We start from the raw sequence: 20,335 nt of genomic DNA on the forward strand, positions 1-20,335 counted from the left end.
TGATGGGCAACAGGTCCACTATGAGCGGGGGTGGCAGGGGTGATGGGCAACAGGACAGCTAAGAGTGGGGTGGCAGGAGTGATGGGCAACAGGTCCCCTATGGGTGGGGGTGGCAGGAGTGATGGGCAACAGGTCCACTATGAGTGGGGGTGGCAGGGGTGATGGGCAACAGGTCCCCTATGGGTGGGGGTGGCAGGAGTGATGGGCAACAGGTGCACAATGAGTGGGGGTGGCAGGGGCGATGGGCAACAGGTCCCCTATGGGTGGGGGTGGCAGGAGTGATGGGAAACAGGTCCCCTATGAGCGGGGGTGGCAGGGGTGATGGGCTACATAAGCCCTATGGGTGGGGGTGGCAGTAGTGATGGGCAACAGGTCCCCTATGGGTGGGGGTGGCAGTAGTGATGGGCAACAGGTCCCCTATGAGTGGGGGTGGCAGGGGTGATGGGCAACATAAGCCCTATGGGTGGGGGTGGCAGTAGTGATGCACAACTGGTCCCCTATGAGTGGGGGTGGCAGGGGTGATGGGCAACATAAGCCCTATGGGTGGGGGTGGAAGTAGTGATGGGCAACATAAGCCCTATGGGTGGGGGTGGCAGTAGTGATGGGCAACAGGAGCCCTATGAGTGGGGGTAGTGGTGATGGCCATACAACCCCTATGGTGGCCTGTTGTTAGTGGCTAGGATATGGATCCCCTGCGTGTGTGTGTGACAGTTTGCGGGTACATGTTGTTTGTTTGTGTGGTGGGTGTCTGACTTACCGTCTGCACCGTCCGCGTCTGTTCCTGATCCGGTCATAGATGTAGAGTACTGGTATGACCTCCGCGATGGGATTCATGATGTGTTCGTCTCATACATGCTGCTTGTTGCTCCGTCTCATACCCGTTGCAAGCTGGTCTGTCTCGTAGCCGTGGATTGAGTTGTGGTGCGAATCGTAGCTGATATGCTTCTTTTCTGGATGCTGTGATGTGCCGTACGTGGCGACCCATCCGGCGCGTAGGAAGTAAGCATCGTACTTGTCAGGGCGGAAACTGCTATGGATACTGCTTCCGGGCGACTCGGTTCGGCGTTAGGAGTTACGGCTCGGACGGAGAATGGAGCTTGAGTCACAGCCTACGTGTCAGTCGGGTTTTTGGCAGTTATGTGCATCGTGCTTCATCAACAGGACGGACCGGCTCCGGCTCCGGGTCGGTCTCACGGTAAGGCTACGAACAGCTCTCGGAGAGCTGTCCAACCCGGATCGGAATCGACCCCTCTGTGTTTGAAAATACCACTTTTATAAATTAGGTATTTTCTTGCCTAACCATCCAGTGTGCCTCTGCTAGGTTTGTGCATTGCATGTCTGGCTTTGGATGACAGGGGCTGGAGGAGGGCCGTGGCTCCAGAAGTCTGATGAGTCAGGGCTGGGCTGAATAGGCTTGGTCTGCATTTGGAGTGGTGGGAGGAGTAGCATCTTTACCTGAATAGGGCTGTGCCTGCCTTCCACAATGACTGCGCCCCCCTGTGGTGTGTCTGAAGCCAGGGCTTACACTGACAAAGGAGGTTGTTGTGCACTTGCAAAGTGAAGTGGTGTACATTGGAATAGCGTAGAGTGGAGTGGCGTATACTGAAGTGGCATACAGTAGAATAATGTTCACTGGAGCGGGGTAGAGTGGAGTGGCATAGAATGGTGAGGAGTTGTGTGTAAAAGCGGAGAGTGGAGTGGTGTAGAGTAGAGTAGCGTAAAGTAGAGTGGCATAGAGTGGAGTGGCTTTCAGTGTAGTGCTGTAGAGTGGAGTGCTGCAGAGTGGAAAACTGTAGAGTGTAATAGCGTACAGTGGAGTGGGGTAGAGTAGAGTGGTGTATAATGGAGTGGTGTACTGTGGAATGGTGTACAGTGGAAAAGCATATTTTAGATTGACATTGAGTAGAATATCGTACAGTGGAAATGTGTAGCGTGTATTGGAGTAAAGTGAAGTAGCGCACAGTGGAGTGGCATAGACTGGAGTGTCATACAGTTGAGCAGGAAACAGTGGAGTGGTGTGCAGTGGCGTACAGTGGAGTATGTTAGAGTGGAGTGGCATACAGTGCAATAGCATAGACTGAAGCACAGTAGAGGGGCATAGAGTGGAGTGGCATACAGTGGAGTGTTGTAGAGTGCACTGGTGTAGAGTGGAGTGAGGTACAGTGTGGTGGCATACATTGGAATAACGAAGACTGGAGTGGCATAAACAGGAGCAGCATTCAGTGGATTAGCTAGACTGGAGTGGGGTAGTGTGGAGTGTCATAGAGTAGAGAGGCATAGTGTGGAGAGGCGTACAGTGGAGTGGTGTACAGTGAAGTACATTAGAGTTTCGTACAGTGGAGTGAGGCACTGTGTAGTGGTGTACGGCAGAATAGTGTAGACTTGAGTGGCGTACAGTGGAGTGGAATACAGTGTAGTGCCATAGCGTGAAGTGTTGTAAATGGAATACTGTAGATTGGAGTGTTGTAGAGTGGAGAGGGGTAGACTCTAGTGGTGTACAATGTAATTATGTACTGTTGAGTGGCATACAGTAAAATGTTCTAGAGTAGAGTGGCGTACACTCAGTGGAGTAGCGTAGAGTGGAGTGGCATACAGTGAAGTAGAGTACAATGGAGAGGCATAGAGTTGAATATTTGTGAGTGTCACTGGTGTACAGTGCAGTGACATAGGGTGGAGTGGCACATAATGGAATAGCATACGCTAGAGTGGCCTAGAATGGAGAAGACTGTAGTAGGGTAGAGTGGATTGGCATAGAGTGGAGTGGTGTTGGGTGAAGTATGGAGTGATGTACAGTGTAATAGTGTACAGTGGATTGTCGTTGAGTGGAATGTTGTATAATGGAGTGGAGTACAGTGCAGTAATATAGACTGGAGTGGTGTGGAGTGGTATAGAGTGGAGTTTTGTGGAGTGAGTAGAGTAGATTGGCGTATAGTGCATTGGCATAGAGTGGAGTGGCATAGAGTGGAGTTTCAAAGAGTGGAGTGGTGTAGAATGGAGTGCCTTATAGTGTAGTGGCGTACAGTGGAGTGACATAAAATGGAGTGATGTACAGTGTAATAGCATAGAGAGGGTTGTCAAAGATTGGAGTGGTGTGTAGTGGAATGGCATATTGAGCAGTGGTGTAGACTGGAGTGGCAAGAGTGGAGTGGAGTGGGGTAGAGAAAAGTGGTGTACAGCAGAGTGGCATACAGTGGAATGTCATATATTGGAGTTGCACACAGTGGAGGATGTAAAGTGGAGTGGCATAGAGTGGAGAGTGGAGTGTTGTACAGTGGAGCTGTGTACTGTGGAATAGCATAGAGAGTGTAGACTGTATTGGTGTATAATGTAGGAGCGTACAGTGGAGTGTTTTAGATGGGAGTGTCATACATTTGAGCAGCATACAGTGGAATGGCGTAGAGTGGAGTGGTGTGCAGTGCAGTGGCATACACTAGAGTGTGTTACACTTGAGTGGCATACAGTAGGATAGCGTAGAGTGGCATACAGTGCAGTGGCATAGAGTGGAGTGGCATACAGTGGAATGCTGTAGAGTCGACCAGCATAGAGTGGAGTGATGTATGTTGTAGTGGCATACATTGGAATAGTGTAGAGGGGAGTGATGTAGAGTGGAGAGTGTTTACTGGATTGGCAAATAGTGGAATAGTGTACACCGGAGTGGGGTAGAGTGTAGTAGCGTAGAGTGGAGAGGCACAGAGTGTAATAGCCTACAGTAGAATGGCGTACAGTGGAGTAACATAGAGTCAAGAGCATAGGGTGGAGTGAGGTACAGTGCAGTGGCAAACAGTTGAATAGCTTAAACTGGAGTGGTATTGAGTGGAGTGGTGTACAGTGTTGTGGTTGAGAGTGTAGTGTTGTAGAGTGGAAAACCGTAGAGTGGAGTGTTGTAGAGCGAAGTGGTTTAGAGTGTAGTGGGTTAGACTGTAGTAGCGTACATTGTAATAGCGTACTGTGAAGTGACGTTGAGTGAAGTGGTGTAGAATCAAGTCGCATATAGTGGAATAGGGTTCACTGACAGAATATCAACGTCAAAAATATAGATGTCAAAAATATCGAGGTAAAAATATAGAATGCAAAAATATCGACTCTCTGTACTTAAACAGGTAAGTACAAAATATTGAGAATAAAATATAGATGACAAAAATATGGTTGAACAAAATATTGATTTTTAAATATATATAAAATAAAATAATTTTAAATACATAAAAAGATTAAATTAATTAAAAAAACTAAAATTAGATTTAATATACATTTTAACAAATATAAGAAATATAACAAATAAACGTAATTAGAAAAGTTTAACACACATACATACTAATTAATATATATTTACTTTAAAACAATTAATACAATATTAATTTTAAAATTATATAAAAACTGAAAATATTTATCTATATACACACCCACCAATAACATAAAATCTAATAAAAAAACATTCTATTATAGATTAAAACATTAAACTATTTAAACAACTTTAAACTTTAATTTCCCACTCCAGTCAGTGCAACAGTAGGGAAAGTGTTGGATAGCAGAGGGGTAAGCATTACTATTCCCACTCCAGGGAGTGTAACAGTAGGGAAAGTGTTGGATAGCGGAGGGGTACACATTTTTATTCCCACTCAAGTGAGTGCAACAGTAGGGAACGTGTTGGATAGCGGAGGGTAAAAATTTACTATTCCCACTCCAGTCCGTGCAACAATAGGGAAAGTGTTGGATGGTGGAGGGGTAAAAATGACTATTCCTACTCTAATAAGTGTAACAGTAGGGAAAGTGTTGGATAGCGGAGAGGTAAAAATTACTATTCCCACTCCAATGAGTGCAACAGTAGGGACAGTGTTGGAAAGCGAAAGGGTAAAAATTAGTATTCCCACTCCAGTGAGTGCAACAGTAGAGATAGTGTTGGATAGTGGCGGGATAAAATGTACTATTCTCACTTCAATCAGTGCAACGGTAGGGAAAGTGTTGGATTGCAAAGGGGAACAATTAATATTCCCACTCCACTCAAAATGAGTGCAACTGTAGGGACAGTGTGTTCTGCTTGGGTTTTCGGATCAGATAGAACCCGCTCATCAGAGCCTCACTAACCCAGCCAGAACGTTACCCCCTCCCTAGAACATGTTTACAATCCTACAACCACATATATCTATCACCTAAGGACAGGGGATTCCTACTATGCATACCAAGATCTCATAAGTGGCGGCCTCGCGGTCCCATACGAACCCAGACCTCTCTGCCCATACGACAGTATCACAAGTGGCGGCCTCGCGGTCCCATACGAACCCAGACCTCTCTACCCAGACGGCAGTCTCAGCACAATCGGCGGCCTCGCGATCCCATACGGATCCAGACCTCTCTGCCCATACGACAGTATCACAAGTGGCGGCCTCGCGGTCCCATACGAACCCAGACCTCTCTGCCCATACGACAGTATCACAAGTGGCGGCCTCGCGGTCCCATACGAACCCAGACCTCTCTACCCAGACGGCAGTCTCAGCACAATCGGCGGCCTCGCGATCCCATACGGATCCAGACCTCTCTGCCCATACGACAGTATCACAAGTGGCGGCCTCGCGGTCCCATACGAACCCAGACCTCTCTACCCAGACGGCAGTCTCAGCACAATCGGCGGCCTCGCGATCCCATACGGATCCAGACCTCTCTGCCCTTACGACAGTATCACAAGTGGCGGCCTCGCGGTCCCATACAAACCCAGACCTCTCTACCCAGACGGCAGTCTCAGCACAATCGGCGGCCTCGCGATCCCATACGGATCCAGACCTCTCTGCCCTTACGACAGTATCACAAGTGGCGGCCGCGCGGTCCCATACGAACCCAGACCTCTCTGCCCATACGACAGTATCACAAGTGGCGGCCTCGCGGTCCCATACGAACCCAGACCTCTCTACCTAGACGGCAGTCTCATACGACAGTTCATCCTATGATCACCATAACATACAAAAAGGGAATCAGTCTCACTATTCATCAGATCACACAAGGATTGCCAGTTCGGGCATAGCCTGTTCTCAGGTTTGAGGGGCTCCTCTTTCCCTTATTCAGTTACCACTTACCTGATCAGGGTTAACATCTGTTCATGTAGCCGCAGCTGACTAGAAGAATAGGCTACCCTCTTATACAAGAACACACAGCATATGTTGGTTCACTACAAACTGGATACTTTATTACTCATTGCACATACAATCACATAACATTACGATATAACACATAACCTGCAAAGAAAAGTGAAAGATTAAATTGTACACTCTAATAAGAAAGGGTCGACATCACCTTAGTAGTATGTAGCCTGCACTCAGTGGTCATCTAGGCTCCCTTCTCGTCTGTGCCTCGGCTCGCCTGGAATCACCCTTCTCCGAGTCACTGGGACCTCTTCCTTATCGGCTACTCTCTACTCTCTGGTTATTCTGTTAGGAAAGCATCTGTCTCTCAGTTCTTCTCCGCCTTCAAGATGGCGTCTGTCTTCCCTGGAATAAGTAGTAGCTCTACTGCTAACGGCTAGATGCCGCCTACGGACTGAACATGTAACTGCCTCAAACTTTCACTAATATAGAGGTGCATTTCCTCATGGAAAATTCCGGCCCGTAACCTGCCGCCCACCAAATTCTTGTACCTCCCCGTACCAAGGACACGTTCCCAGCCGGCCGGCCTGATGTAGTGTCTTCGGCATGAAGAAAAATACAATCCTTCGATAAGGGCCGGCCTGAACCGGTTCTCTCCAAGCGAATAACACCTCATAACTAAAACATTGTATTTGACCTAGAAGAATCCCAAGCTGCCGGAGCAGAAAGAAAGATGGAGTCCCTCCCGTTTGAGGCCTACCAGGCCGCAATTCAGCACGGCTCCATGAAATACCCTCACTACAGGACAGGTTATCCCTAATACTAACGAATCTATCCCCTAGGCTATATGTGCAAGCCCTGATCTACGGGGAAGAGCACAGAATCATGTCAAAGTGCCTAGTAAATAGGCTCCATTCACTACTCTAACCCTTAGACTTGAATGGTAAGAGACTGAAGTCACATTCAATCACTTGTTAACACAAGAAGGCCAGGAAAATCGAGCAGAACATTTCACCCTTGACTTCAGTCTATTATACATTCATTAAACAGAACTAACATCTGTGTAAGAATAATATGAAACAAAACTAACTGATCTATGTCTATTACCAGGTGTGCAGAATTGAAGTAGTGAAGGAATACACTGAATAAAGCAACAGATGGAAATCAAAATGCCGATAGTAATCAAAATACCTCCTAATATTTGACGTAAGAAATGCAAATCAGGTAACCAATTAAAGAGCCAGTCAAACCAGCCCTGGTCAATGTGTTTTCTAACTTCTTGTGTTAAGTCATGTAGCTTATTAATGTGAGCTCGAATGGATTGTGTATGATCAGACAAGTTAAAACAACAAAGACCCTCAAAATCAGAACAATCGTGTCCATGTTTAAGCAAAAGATAATCAATGGCCGCTCTATTTTGCAAGATAGCCCTACGTTCACCCTGGGCGTCTAATAGCATGTCAGACAGGACTGTAGAAGTATTATTAATGGATTTCACCATCCAGCAGGCCATTTTCTCAATAGATTTTGCATTATAAACTGCCAAAGCAGGAACACCAATATTTGAAATAGCCAGGCTAAGGTATTCGGACTTAGAATATAAATGCAAAGATGAGTCACAATCCTCCTGTAACCTCACTGTATCTCGAATCACACGAGAGTTGGCATTCGGATGTGACGAAAACATGAGCAGGCTTAGTCTAGTAATAGCACAAGGGCCTCCAGAAATATTTGCGGGGACATATGGCCAGGAAGTATTACCACATGAGAAAAGCCATCCAGCAGGTAGTAACATCGTGCGATAGTGACTGGGGGTAACTACCATACTCTTACAAGTCATGTTGTTCTGAACAGAAGTACGTGTTTTCGGTGTCCTTTGAAAGCACAAAGTCCGTTCATGAGTGGTGAATGAGGTGGCACCTTTCAATTTTAAACGCATACATTCCGAAATTGCACTAGGATTACACGTAAGGAAGAAACACAAATCACCTTGTGTGATATTATAAGTAACTATTTGGGACTGGATGGGGGGTAGCGGATCTGACAGTTCAGTACACAAGGGGCAATATTGATGGGTAGCGAAATCGCCCAGAAGAACATTGGGGCGAGCGGTTGATATATTGAAAATATGCGTCAAAGTCTCCAACGATGCAGGGACAGCAACCAAACAAGTTGCCAAAATGTCGTTTACTGATCTCATCGGTGTCAAGCAGAAATGAGGGGCGCTAGTCACCCGTTTCGCTAGTGAAGTCCAAAAGTTCGATGACGAATCCCACGCAGCAAAGGAACGCGACACTCGGGTTTTCAACTCATCCCGGGTTGATGGGATCCCTCCTCTCTCGTCGCACCAGCCCGAAAACAGTCCGACGCCGACACATCCTGCAGCAACAGTCCAAAGAATGATCTGAAAGAGAATCAAATACAGGCATTATTCATTCTCGTAAGTAACATTTGTCAGCCGGGACTGCTTCCCAGCTATCTTTCCCTGGTCTCATAACTAAAATGGTATTATCTTGACTGGTTGCAATGACCTCTGCTTGTTCAGGGGGATTCTTAGGCGACTGCACCCAAACTCTGGCCCCAGGATTATCTGTGGAGCCAAAACCTTTCTGGCCTCGTACAGTTAGCAACGTTGGGGCAGTGCCTTTTACCATCTCACCACTGAAGACAGGCATTATTAGCAATTGAGCCACTCGGTCAGTTTTATGTATCAGTAAGTCAACCTCACTGCTATTCAGCAGGAGCACCTTAATCTCTCCCTGATAATCACTATCAATGATTCCTCCAAGCACCTGAATACCTTTTACAGCCAGCCCCGATCTAGGGGCAATTAATCCGAAATTTCCAGGTGGTATCTGAACACCAACACCTGTTTCAATGATGACTCGATCTTTACTTTTTATAATGGTGTCATCCATGGCATGCAAGTCTAAACCTGCCGACCCTGGGGTCGCTCTGCATGGAGCCAAAGCTCCGGGAGTAATCTCCCAGTACATCACAGTCTCTCTGATCTCGTTAGGTTTAGCATCAACATTAGGAGGAAACAAACGCATAAGTGGGGATTCAGCATTTAGAAAAGGACGGTTATTCAAAATCAATAGCGCTTGAGGCAAAAAATCTCGCCAATTCTTATACTTGTCATCTGTTAATTTGCGAAGTTGGTCTTTTAGCAGGCCATTCAACCTCTCCACAAGACCCGAGGCCTGTGGATAATATGGAATATGAAATATCCATTCAATATTGTTTTCCACACAGAATTCCTGTACCAATCTTCCACGAAAATGGGATGCATTATCAGATTGAATTTGGAATGGCACACCATAATACATCATAATCAATTCCAATGTTTTAATAGTATTCAATTGGGTAGCTTGCTTACAGGGAAGGGCCACCAACAGGCCACTGTATGTATCAACAATGGTGCAAACATATTGACAATTCCTATTCATAGGAAGTGGACCAATGTAATCAATCTGCCAAATTTGAGCGGGCAATTTCCCGCGATGTAAATGACCTTTAACAATTTGGGGCACTTTGCGCTGCCTGATATGCTGACAAATGGGACAATGTAGAATAACATTTTTAATTAAATCTAGGGGAATATAAATTCCTCGATCAGCAGCCCACCTGCTAGTGGCTTTCTCTCCAAAGTGTCCTGCTTTCTGGTGGGCCCATTTCGCCAATCCCGCAATATCAGAATCTTGCGTGTCCACCACTGCCTCAGCAATTTTAGATTTCTCATCTGCAATATTATGAAAGAATTTGTCAAGAGAGTCTATCGGGGTATGAGCATCCACATGGAAGATTGTAACAGTACTCTGTGGGAGCATCTCCCAAATCTCCTGCCATAATTCTTTTCCCCACAATTCCTTAGAATGGATTTTCCAACTATGGGAATGCCAAGTCGGTAACCAAACTGCCAGTCCATTGGCAGTAGACCAAGAATCGGTAAAAATATGACATGTGCCAGGTAACTCTTGTTTCAGAACTTGATAAACAGCATAGAGTTCAGCAAATTGACTGCTCTTACCCTCACCAGTTGTACTCAGCAATTTTTGTGTGATCGGATTATAAGACACTGCCTTCCAATGCCGTTTCGTCCCTATGAACCTTGCTGAACCATCCGTAAACCAGACATGGTTTCTGTCCTCTGCAGACAAATCATCAAAAGGTTTACCCCACTTAACAGGAGACTCCTGTACTAAGGGTACGGAACATTCACTCTCAGTTTCAGTTGATGGCGCCCGTGCCACCTGCTCATGCAAAGATGCAACTCCTTTTTGTCCCACACGTGCCCTGTCTTGTATATACCATTTCCATTTAATCACACTCGCCTCTTGAGCGTGTCCAATTCGGTGAGTTTTCGGCGAACTCATAACCCACTGCATGATAGGAATTTCAGGTCGCAAAACTATATCATGTCCCAAAGTCAATTGCTCGGTATCCACCAGAGCCCAATAACATGCAAGTAGCTGTTTCTCAAAAGGTGTATAACGCTCACCAGCATCAGGTAACTTTTTGGTCCAGAAACCTAACGGTACTCTACTCTTACCTTGTTTCTGCCACAAACTCCAATTCGCATAAAGGCCTTGTACAGACACATTCAAATCCACATCACCATCACATACAGGCCACAAATCCAGAGCATGCTGAATTGCTTCTTTTGCCAGACTGAACGCATCTTGCTGTGGTTTACCCCATTCAAATGCATTCTTTTTACGAGTGACCTGGTACAAAGGGGCCAATATTTGACTCAAATGAGGAATATGCTGGCGCCAAAATCCAAACAAACCAATGAAGCTTTGGGCTTCTTTCCTATTTCTCGGAACTGCAAAATCAAGAATTTTCTGTTTAACCTGAGGGATCACTTCTCGGTGCCCTTCATGCCAATTAATACCCCAAAATTTCACAGCCTGGGACGGACCTTGTAATTTATCCGGGTTGATTTCCCAACCTTTCTCACGCAAGCACTCAATGACTCTATCCAATTGGGTCTGAACTTCCTCTTGTGATTCACCTTGGATCAAAATATCATCAATATAGTGACATATCTGAATTTGTGGATGAACTGGTACCTCAGCCAGATGCTCTGCCACCAGCCGGTGACATATCGTAGGACTATGCACATAGCCCTGAGGAAGACTTCTAAACGTCATCTGACGCCCGTTCCACGTAAAACTGAATTGTTCCTGACACTCAGGGGCAATCGGAATCGAAAAGAAAGCATTAGCAATATCAATGGACGCATACCATGTACCTGGATGTTTCTGGATTCTTTCAATTAGGGTAATAACATCCGGTACTGCAACAGTCAAAGAGGGTGTGTGTCTATTCAATTCTCGATAATCAACAGTCATGCGCCAAGAATTATCACTCTTACGTACAGGCCAAACAGGATTATTCCAAGCAGAAGTAACTGGGGTTATAACTCCTGCATCCACCAACTCCTGAATAGTGGTACTAATCTCTTCATGACCACCTGGAATACGATACTGCTTCTGACGAACCACTTTTGTCGCCTGAGGAACTTTTATGGGGGGCATTCTTAAACGACCAACCCGTACAGGCCTGGACGATATATAATGTTTAGTTCCAAATTGGTAACATCCATCATCTAAGTGCAAAGTCATTCCTTTCAAAATATCAATTCCAATTATGAATTCTAAGAGTGGCACCACTAATACAGAGTATTCTTTTCTAGGAATTCTACCTATTCTCATTTCAAGTAAGGTTTGAACTGCGGGAGTTTCCTTTCCACCTAATCCGGTAATTGTAAAAGGCTGACCTTTAAACTTCTTTGATTTTCCATGAATAAGAGTGGCCTCCGCTCCTGTATCTACCAATGCTCGGGCCCTTTGGATATTACGATGTCTCCAATAAATATCAATATCTACATAGGGTCTATTATCTCTGTGAGCCCATCTGTGTACTGGAGCTTGACCTATTTCCTAGTCCTTTTTATTGTGTTCTGTGTACCAGGATAAATCAGGATAAAGACTCTCACGGTTCCTAGGTATCGATACCTCCTGTTCATATCCATCTCCATTACGAAATGGATTACTGTTCCCTGCATTGTACTGCGGGTTTCGATCGGCCAATATGTGTCGATCCTCTCTCCTTCTCAACTCAGGGGATTGATCCCTATCATCTCTACGTCTGCTGTTAACATAATCATCTCTCCCCCTCTCTCTTTCGCCCTCTCTCTCCCTGTCTCTTTCACGACGGGGGGACAAATCACGCGCATAACGTCGATCATCACGACGATCAGAGCACCCACGGCGGTCGTCATCACCGCTACCGTCAGAAAAACCACGATCACACTCAGTTGTCCGAACACGCCGGGCACCCTCCTTTCGATCCAAGCCACGTTTGCGAAACATTTCCCACAAACGAGAAGTAGTCTCACCATCAATGTCCTCCTTACGCACACCATCAGCCAGAAGAGCAAGAAACATATCACGTCTAGTAAATTTATTTTCACCAGGAGTACGAGTGTCAGGCCGGGACTGCCGTTCAGGTTTAAACCACTCACCCAACTCACCGAGTTGGCGCACCGATTCCAGCACCACAGATAACATGTTACCAGTCTGATTAATCAATAAAGTCATCATGACCTGCTTATAAGCAACAGCGGAAGAACGAATAATACGATTCCGCACAGAAGATGTCAAGAAAGCATCAAGTAACCGGTCAGCAGTATTCAGAAAAATTGCCGTTTTCATCACCTCCTTTTTGAGACGTTGCGCAGCATCGCGCAAAGTATACCACGGTTTGTCATTCACAGGCCAGTCAGACTCAGTAGGATATTTTTGATTACAACCCTCAGTTGCCAATTGAAGCAAAGAAATTTGACCACCACCATTAAAGTTACGAAAATGATCCTGTACAGTAGAATCCGAACTCAAGGAACAAAACTTCAAACAATCGCCAGCATCCAACATAATGCCAGCAGCGCCCAGTTCATAAAGGCGCACCATCCATGTGAGCAAGGGCTCACCAACTCGTTGCCGAAATCGCTGCAAAATATCACTAATTTCTTGTTGAGTAAAATCCTCCAAAGAGTCTAAAGCAATACCATTCGGAGCACCGGGAGCCTGCTGCACCTTCCGTCGAAAAACTGGATGCGCCGAGACCGCGGGATGAGCATCACAAGGAGCTCGACCAGTACACGTAGAGGAACAATCAGTGGAAGAAGCGTCGACCCCGCTCGAAGGACGAGCGCAATCACGGGGTGCACCATCAGAGGCGCAAGAAGCAGATTTACAAGCACGGCCGGAGCGAGAGGACTCGCGCTTGGCAGACTCCTCACCCGAGGAAGGAGAATCACTCGAGTTCCAGATATTACCATCCCATTCATCAGGATTCCAATCCAGTCCGGCTTTCGCCACGACCAGACGCACCTTCCGGGTCGAAACCCGACCACGCCGATTCTTGTATTTATAACGAGCAATTCGCACAGCCGCTCTCTCGGCAATAGTTTGGTACGTCTCAAGTTTGTCAGCAAGCAACTTATTTTGACACCGTAACAAAGTATGAGCATTCTGAATCTCAACAAAGTTCGCTTCCAAATCCTTATGCAAGTTCTGCAACTTCAACAACCTCTCATGGAGAAGCCTGTACGCAGACAGAACAATCCAACCTCTGCGCCCTAAAACGGGAAGCTCATCACCCTTAGATACCGGCGCCTTCTGTAAGCAAGTAATCACATTAGCCGGCTCCGCCAGCTCCAAAAAAGAATTCCAATTCTCACTCAAACCAGTAGAATCAGCCCACTCACGGGCTAAGGCTTCATAAGGCGTTGAATCCCAACCGGGAATATCAACGGGCAACTTAAAAGCAGATTTCGACTTTCTAGAAAACATTTTTGAAAAGAAAGAAAAAGAGAAAAAGAAAAAGAAGAAAGAGAAAAGAAAATTATACGCAGGTAGATACAAATAATATACAAACAAAACCACGCACGCGCCAAAGGCAAACACAATACAACCACAACGCACACAGGTTTCGTAAACGGTTCGTGACGCCAAATGTTCTGCTTGGGTTTTCGGATCAGATAGAACCCGCTCATCAGAGCCTCACTAACCCAGCCAGAACGTTACCCCCTCCCTAGAACCTGTTTACAATCCTACAACCACATATATCTATCACCTAAGGACAGGGGATTCCTACTATGCATACCAAGATCTCATAAGTGGCGGCCTCGCGGTCCCATACGAACCCAGACCTCTCTGCCCATACGACAGTATCACAAGTGGCGGCCTCGCGGTCCCATACGAACCCAGACCTCTCTACCCAGACAGCAGTCTCAGCACAATCGGCGGCCTCGCGATCCCATATGGATCCAGACCTCTCTGCCCATACGACAGTATCACAAGTGGCGGCCTCGCGGTCCCATACGAACCCAGACCTCTCTGCCCATACGACAGTATCACAAGTGGCGGCCTCGCGGTCCCATACGAACCCAGACCTCTCTACCCAGACGGCAGTCTCAGCACAATCGGCGGCCTCGCGATCCCATACGGATCCAGACCTCTCTGCCCATACGACAGTATCACAAGTGGCGGCCTCGCGGTCCCATACGAACCCAGACCTCTCTACCCAGACGGCAGTCTCAGCACAATCGGCGGCCTCGCGATCCCATACGGATCCAGACCTCTCTGCCCTTACGACATTATCACAAGTGGCGGCCTCGCGGTCCCATACGAACCCAGACCTCTCTACCCAGACGGCAGTCTCAGCACAATCGGCGGCCTCGCGATCCCATACGGATCCAGACCTCTCTGCCCTTACGACAGTATCACAAGTGGCGGCCTCGCGGTCCCATACGAACCCAGACCTCTCTGCCCATACGACAGTATCACAAGTGGCGGCCTCGCGGTCCCATACGAACCCAGACCTCTCTACCTAGACGGCAGTCTCATACGACAGTTCATCCTATGATCACCATAACATACAAAAAGGGAATCAGTCTCACTATTCATCAGATCACACAAGGATTGCCAGTTCGGGCATAGCCTGTTCTCAGGTTTGAGGGGCTCCTCTTTCCCTTATTCAGTTACCACTTACCTGATCAGGGTTAACATCTGTTCATGTAGCCGCAGCTGACTAGAAGAATAGGCTACCCTCTTATACAAGAACACACAGCATATGTTGGTTCACTACAAACTGGATACTTTATTACTCATTGCACATACAATCACATAACATTACGATATAACACATAACCTGCAAAGAAAAGTGAAAGATTAAATTGTACACTCTAATAAGAAAGGGTCGACATCACCTTAGTAGTATGTAGCCTGCACTCAGTGGCCATCTAGGCTCCCTTCTCGTCTGTGCCTCGGCTCGCCTGGAATCACCCTTCTCCGAGTCACTGGGACCTCTTCCTTATCGGCTACTCTCTACTCTCTGGTTATTCTGTTAGGAAAGCATCTGTCTCTCAGTTCTTCTCCGCCTTCAAGATGGCGTCTGTCTTCCCTGGAATAAGTAGTAGCTCTACTGCTAACGGCTAGATGCCGCCTACGGACTGAACATGTAACTGCCTCAAACTTTCACTAATATAGAGGTGCATTTCCTCATGGAAAATTCCGGCCCGTAACCTGCCGCCCACCAAATTCTTGTACCTCCCCGTACCAAGGACACGTTCCCAGCCGGCCGGCCTGATGTAGTGTCTTCGGCATGAAGAAAAATACAATCCTTCGATAAGGGCCGGCCTGAACCGGTTCTCTCCAAGCGAATAACACCTCATAACTAAAACATTGTATTTGACCTAGAAGAATCCCAAGCTGCCGGAGCAGAAAGAAAGATGGAGTCCCTCCCGTTTGAGGCCTACCAGGCCGCAATTCAGCACGGCTCCATGAAATACCCTCACTACAGGACAGGTTATCCCTAATACTAACGAATCTATCCCCTAGGCTATATGTGCAAGCCCTGATCTACGGGGAAGAGCACAGAATCATGTCAAAGTGCCTAGTAAATAGGCTCCATTCACTACTCTAACCCTTAGACTTGAATGGTAAGAGACTGAAGTCACATTCAATCACTTGTTAACACAAGAAGGCCAGGAAAATCGAGCAGAACACAGTGTTGGATAGCGAAGGGGTAAAAATTACTATTCCCACTCCAGTGAGTGCATCAGTAGAGATAGGTGCCTATCACGATCCGGCAAAAACCGGGTACGAACCGTCGGACGGAGCATAATCTCCGCCCGACGCGTACCCGGTCGACAATTTTTACAAACAAGGAATTACGATTCGCACGGGTACACCATTACCGTACGATTCGTAAAAAAGCCCGACCGAACAAAAAACACCTACCAATGCGATCCGGGAAAGCGCCGACCTGACGTCGGGACGCTCGCAGCCAGCCATTCACGACCCAGGAATCACGATTCGCACCGACGTCACCCCGCACGGTGAATATTTTGCGGCAGCCAAAAACTGCCGGGAAATCAGGACGACGCGAACAAGGACCACCAGTACGCGACGGACAGACGACGACGCGAACAAGGAGGACCAGTACGCGACGGACAGACATGGACCCGAACCTACGAGTCATCCCTGCCCTCATAGCAGTACACCTCCTCTACAGGTTACGACGCAGACGCCGCAGAAGGTCAGAATAACTAAGGGAGGGGGGAAAGTGGGGTGGGGTGGGGGTGGCACGACCAGGGCAGGCCACAAAACAACCACATAAGTCACACACCACACATGGCCTGGACATACCTGACTCCCATGCCCTGGTCACCACGAGGGGGTGGGGGCGTGTCCTGATAAGCCAGCGACCGCCACAACGGAAGTCCGTCACCACGCGAACCGGCAACACAACCAGACAGGTACGTCCCGTACCCACGCCTGAAGAGCGTGGGTACGAGTCGGACCACGCCGACACACGTCACCCCAACAATGGCGGGACGGATCGCACCCACGTGGCAAAGGCCTGGGTACGGGCCGCACAAACATCACATAGCGTGGGGACGGATATGTACGGACCCTACCCCCACCCCGTATGCAAGGAGCATACCCCCCAGCCCAACAGTGCAAGTACGACCCGTACCCCCACCCGCGTATGCATGGAGCGTACCCCCACCCCAACAGTGTAAGTTCGACCCGTACCCTCACCCGCGTATGCATGCAGCGTACCCCCCATGCCAACAGTGTAAGTACGACTCGAACCCCCACCCACGAATGCAAGGAGCGTACCCCCCAGCCCAACAGTGTAAGTACGACCCGTACCCCCACCCGCAAATGCAAGGAGCGTACTCCCCAGCCCAACAGTGTAAGTACGACCCGTACCCCCACCCGCGAATGCAAGGAGCGTACCCCCCAGCCCAACAGTGTAAGTACGACCCGTACCCCCACCCACGAATGCAAGGAGCGTACCCCCCAGCCCAACAGTGTAAGTACGACCCATACCCCCACCCGCAAATGCAAGGAGCGTACCCCCCAGCCCAACAGTGTAAGTACGACCCGTACCCCCACCCGCGTATGCATGGAGCGTACCCCCACCCCAACAGTGTAAGTTCGACCCGTACCCTCACCCGCGTATGCATGCAGCGTACCCCCCATGCCAACAGTGTAAGTACGACTCGAACCCCCACCCACGAATGCAAGGAGCGTACCCCCCAGCCCAACAGTGTAAGTACGACCCGTACCCCCACCCGCGGACGTACGGAGCGTACCCCCACCCCAACAGTGTAAGTTCGACCCGTACCCCCACCCGCAAATGCAAGGAGCGTACCCCCCAGCCCAACAGTGTAAGTACGACCCGTACCCCCACCCGCGAATGCAAGGAGCGTACCCCCCATGCCAACAGTGTCAGTACGACCCGTACCCCCACCCGCGGACGTACGGAGCGTACCCCCACCCCAACAGTGTAAGTTCGACCCGTACCCCCACCCGCAAATGCAAGGAGCGTACCCCCAGCCCAACAGTGTAAGTACGACCCGTACCCCCACCCGCGAATGCAAGGAGCGTACCCCCCATGCCAACAGTGTCAGTACGACCCGTACCCCCACCCGCGGACGTACGGAGCGTACCCCCACCCCAACAGTGTAAGTTCGACCCGTACCCCCACCCGCAAATGCAAGGAGCGTACCCCCCAGCCCAACAGTGTAAGTACGACCCGTACCCCCACCCGCGAATGCAAGGAGCGTACCCCCCAGCCCAACAGTGTAAGTACGACCCGTACCCACACCCGCGGACGTACGGAGCGTACCCCCACCACACCAGTGTCAGTAGACTCGTACCCTCACCTCGAATGCATTGTGCGTACCCCCACCGTGTATGTGCCAAGCGCACATATCCTGAAATCGGAGGTGTGTGTGCAGAGTCCACCCAGCAGTGCCCTGAGACAGGAGGGGTGGGTGTGGAGTCCTCCCAGCAGTGCCCTGAGACAGGAGGGGTGGGTGTGGAGTCCTCCCAGCAGTGCCCTGAGACAGGAGGGGTGGGTGTGGAGTCCTCGCAGCAGTGCCCTGAGACAGGAGGGGTGGGTGTGGAGTCCTCCCAGCAGTGCCCTGAGACAGGAGGGGTGGGTGTGGAGTCCTCCCAGCAGTGTCCTGAGACAGGAGGGGTGGGTGCCTATCACTCCCAGCAGTGCCCTGAGACAGGAGGGGTGGGTGTGGAGTCCTCCCAGCAGTGCCCTGACACAGGAGGGGTGGGTGCAGAGTCCTCCCAGCAGTGCCCTGAGACAGGAGGGGTGGGTGCCCATCACTCCCAGCAGTGCCCTGAGACAGGAGGGGTGTAACACATGTGTGTGAGGCCAGAATTATCCACATGCATACTGGCTACAAGGGAACATGTCCCCATGAACTCATGTCAACAGACTCCACACACAAGTACAGTGATCACCAAGGATGCCACGATTGTCGCAGGTGGAGACATGGCCCTGCATGCATGGCCAAAGTAGAAGGGCTCCGTCACACACACAGCTCATGTAGACACAGCTCTGCGCTAAACATTGGGAACACCCTGCAGGGAAGAAAGCTGGGTACACAGAGGAAGGAATACACCCTGGGACAAGTGCACCATGCAGTAACTGCTTACATGAACAAAGAAAGTTAGCCAACACCTTGTGATGGCACACAGATCACAGGGTCCCACCAATGAGCAGTACACTACTACATATCCCACACACCCAAACCCTTACACACCACCCAAAACCATGTAGCAGCCCCACCAACACCAATACCAGCATAGCAGTAGTGTGATAATGAAAACAAAATTAAGCTTTATTCAGCATGAGCACAATGTCCGTGGATCGCAGGCAGTTCAATCTTCACAAAGCCCATAGGGCAGTCAATGATTCTCAGCTGGATGGGGGACACAGTGGGATGCGTGTCCCCTACATTGCCTGCACAGTCAAATGGCATCGTCTTCCACACTGGTGAGGGCATCAGGGGGGGGGAAGCAACAGGCACCGCAGGGACATCAGGGCAAAGGGGCGGCGTTGTGGGTGCAGGGATGGAGGACTCCACCACAGGGGGTGGGTCAGTGCCAAAGGCGGAGGCCAGGATGGCACTACACACCTTTGCAAGGTCCTCCAGGGAGTCCCCTGCACCCGAAGGGACCTCAGGCCCCAAGGAGGGGGGGGGGGTCAGAGGGATGGGTCGCAGCGCCACCGGCGGAGGGTGGAGACAGGGGGGGAGACTCAACCACCCTGACCGGGGACCTCCTTGACCGCTTGCGTGGTGGTGTAACTGTGGGGCTCAGGGACAGAGCGGCCATGAAGGTGTCCTTGGGGGAGATGTGGCCAGGAGAGCTGAGGGGAGGGGATTTGGAGGGAGTGGACTGGGTGGAATGCGGACTCCCACTATGGCTGCGTGTCACACGTTTGCCCCCCGACCCAGTGGGTGTGCCTACCTCACCCTGTGTGTGCGTGTCAGGAGGAGTGCGGTGGACCTTCCCTGCTGGTGTGGTGCCCGTGTCCGTTGATGTGGGTGCATGCCGACGTCTGGGTGTACGTGTGACAGGCATGGGAGTGGGAAGTGTGGATGGGGCAGGGGTAGGTGGGGGGAGGTCGCGCTGCAGGAGACCCACTGCTGCAGTCAGTGTGGAGTCGATGGACCTCAGCAAGTTGCGTTGGTCAGCCTGCGATGAATGAATGCCCTCCAAGAAAGCCTCGATGTTGGTGAGGGTTTTGCCGTGGGCATGGAGGACATTAAGGATCGCAGCCTGACCAAGCTGCAGTTGCCGCTGGATGTCCACAGACTCTGCATTGGCGGCAGCAGTGGAGACAGGGGCAGGGGGTGCGGTGCCTGGCAGGAAGGA

This window comes from Triturus cristatus, chromosome 7, assembly GCF_964204655.1.
Source record: "Triturus cristatus chromosome 7, aTriCri1.1, whole genome shotgun sequence".
Classification (NCBI taxonomy): Eukaryota; Metazoa; Chordata; class Amphibia; order Caudata; family Salamandridae; genus Triturus; species Triturus cristatus.